Source organism: Nanorana parkeri, unplaced genomic scaffold (genome assembly GCF_000935625.1).
Source record: "Nanorana parkeri isolate BGI_ZX_2015 unplaced genomic scaffold, ASM93562v1 scaffold30, whole genome shotgun sequence".
NCBI lineage: Eukaryota > Metazoa > Chordata > Amphibia > Anura > Dicroglossidae > Nanorana > Nanorana parkeri.
In genome coordinates this window covers 792,626-795,795 of record NW_017306298.1, presented here as the reverse complement: position 1 = coordinate 795,795, position 3,170 = coordinate 792,626, and the positions used below count along the sequence as shown (strand labels likewise).

General features: G+C 48.4%; 1 protein-coding gene across 1 annotated transcript in view; it reads left to right on the top strand.

Annotated features, from left to right (window-relative positions):
• The first annotated feature begins 2,571 nt into the window (after positions 1-2,571).
• MPPED2 (metallophosphoesterase domain containing 2) overlaps positions 2,572-3,170 on the top strand; it is a 158,383-nt gene continuing 157,784 nt past the window's right edge. Inside the window, exon 1 of the mRNA XM_018567984.1 lies at positions 2,572-2,640. The gene's annotated coding sequence lies outside the window, so the exon portion shown is untranslated. The remainder of the gene's footprint in view (positions 2,641-3,170) is intronic.

Sequence of the window (3,170 nt, the reverse complement as noted above, 5' to 3'; positions counted from 1 at the left end):
TGCCCCTTTCATTGGTGCTCACTGTGTCCCCATTGGTGCTTAGTAGTTATTGGCTGCTTTTCATTGCTGGTCAGTGGGAGCTGTAATATTTTAGAAATGCTGCACAGGTTTCACTCCACTTCCTTCCAACTCCCAGGTCTCTGCAGAGGGACACTGGGATGGAGCTTTGCAGGCAGCATTGAGCTAGATATCCATCCATCTAGCACTGCTTGCATACCCCAGGAGAAGGAAATATCCTCTTAGTTGTCACAGAACAAGTGTCCCCACTGAAGATTTCACCTTTATTCTGTAACATTTAGGATCACCCATCACTTTCTATATAGATGACAATGGCCACCAGGACAGAAAGGGGAATCACCGCAGAGTGAATCCAGACAATTAATCATCAACAAATCATGGTGATGGTTTTAGTCCTTCCCTAATTTATCCAGGACTACAAAACAGGAAGCTTGTTTTTCAATATACTGACATAGAGTATCTGACCAACATGTCACCTTTAGTGGCCCTTGGAATCAGGGCTCATACTGTCAGACATCAACAATATTTATGACTCTCAGCTTTAGGCCAGGTTCACAGTTGGGCGATCCGTGACCACGCGGCAATCGTACACGAAACCGCACGGATGGCCGTGCTGTCACGGAATCGCCCACCAACGCTGATCACGCTGGCGGTGTCATTATTTTCCAATGGATTGTATGGTTTCCCGCCATGATTCCGCCAGTGCAATTTCCACACGGATGTTCAATAATCAAAAGAAACCCATCGCACACCTGACCTGATGATACCCTCAAGTAACGGGTGGGTGCCAAGCGACCACTGATGCCTCCGCAAATCCGTATAAATATGAAGAAGTCACTCGCACTCTAGCTCAAGTTCAGTCCATATATTATTGACCTCTGTGGTGTCACAACATGGCGACATTTCGGAACCTGTTTGGTCCCGTCATCAGGCACAGCTCTCTGTGTTTGCCTGATGAAGGGACCAAATAGGTTCTGAAACGTCACCATGTTGTGACACCACAGAGATCAATAAAATATTGACTGAACTTGAGCTGGAGTGCGAGTGACTTCTTCATATGTATGCCACATGGATGTAACTCAATTAAAATCAATGGGGCCGCGGGGCAAACGCACACAATCGCACGTCCTGGGACCGCACAAGTCTGCACCAGCCCTCATCATGCTAAATATGACTCTACAATGAATTGGGAGACAATTGGTGACAAGTCTTGTAGCAAACCAAGCTCAATGTAAAATGCTCTGTATTTTTGGAACATGTATTTAGTGTTGCTTCATCTCTTGTAGCATGCCCCTAGTCACGGACCATCTCTTGTAGCATGGCTAAAGTCTTAGACCATCTCTTGTAGCATGTCTGTAGTCTCGGACCATTTCTTGTAGCATACCCGTAGTCTTGGTCCATCTCTTGTAACATGTCTGCAGTCTTGGGCCATTTCTTGCAGCATGCTTGAGGTCTCAAACCATCTCTTATAGCATGCCCCTAGTCTTGGACCATCTCTTGTAGCATGTCTGCAGTCTCTGACTCTCTCTTGTAGCATGCTTGTAGTCTCAAACCATCTCTTGTAGCACGTCCTGTGTCACAGACAATCTTTTGTAGCATGCCTGTAAAGTGGGACTTTCTTTTATAGCATGCCTGTAGTCTCTGACCCTCCCTTGTAGCATGCCTGCAGTCTAGGACCATCTCCTGTAGCATGCCCATAGTCTCAGACCATCTCTTGTAGCATGCCCATAGTCTTGAACCATCTTTTGTAGCACACCCGTAGTCACAGACTATCCTTTATAGCATCCCAATAGCCTTGGACCATCTCTTGTAGCATGATTGTAGTCTCGGACCATCTTTTATAGCATGCCCATAGTCTCGAACCATCTCTTGTAGCATGCTTGTAGTCTCGAAACATCTTTTATAGCATGCCCATAGCCACAGACCATCTTTTATAGCCTGCCCATAGTCTCGGACCATCTCATTATATGTCTGCAGTCCCGGACCCTCTCTTGTTTCATGGCAGCTTTCTGTAGCAATGCATTTACTGAACATGATTTGCAGTCCTTTGGTGACTTTAGGGGCCACACTCCAGTCCCCCTACATCAAAAAAAATTTGCCTCCCCTCAACCCCCAAATCAAAAATACAAAAAATACTTTTGCCTTTAGCTTCACTTTAAACAGTTTCCCTTTCACTTTCACCTGCATGCAGTGTATGCGGCCATACAATGTGTTCAGTGATTACATCTCACTCAGCAGACAGAGACTTTCAGTGTTCCCTGTGATACTTTGTACTATTTATTCTTATACCGCCGCCAGCTGCGTGTGCGCGATGTCCGGTGACCGGCGTGTGCGGCAGTGCCGGGGACTCAGTCGGCGCTGACCCGCCGGAGCCCCCCATTGACCCCAGTGGCAGCCCTTGTCGCTGCACTCTGTCTCTCCCCAGATCGAGGCTGCTCTCATTCTCCTCTCCCTCTCTCTCTCATTTCCACTCTCAGCCAGCCGGGGGACCCTCAGGGTCGAAGGTTTCGCCCTGTCTGCGCAGACCTCTCCACCTCCCGACCCCTCCAGCTTCCTCCACCCAACCCCATCCATGGAGCGGCACTGAAGGCAGCCCAGGGACACAGCCAGCCTGGAGGAGAGGTAATCATCAACCCGGATTAGAGAGGGGATGTAAATCAGATGGAAACAACACACAAAGCCTGTGGGTTAGAGGTGCCTTGTCATAGCAAGTACAAGGGCAGACGGAGGCTGTGCCCCCCCTAGCAGCCTCCACCTCCCCTGCAGCCTTTGCATTCATTCTCATCCTTCACTATTCTGCAGGATTCCTATTTTTTATTCTCTTCAAAAAAAAGCTAATTAATTGAATAGCGACATGATCTGCCCTTTCCACTCCTCCTCCCCCTCCTCTCTTCCTTCCTCTCTTTTCCCTTCTCTTTCTCTATCCCTCTCCTTCCAGGTAAAACACAAAAAAAGCAGCCATCTGGAATTTTTTTTTTGGGTTGCAAGGTCTGGGGGGCATTGCAATGTCACATCAGGCCAAGAGAAGCGGCTTGTGCAGGGAGCGAGAGGGGGGGAGCCATGCCAAAAGTGGCCTGAATATTATTCCCAGGGAGATGTCTATTGTGATGGAGGCAGGGCAGTCATACACAAGACAGATTCCCCCCCCCCCT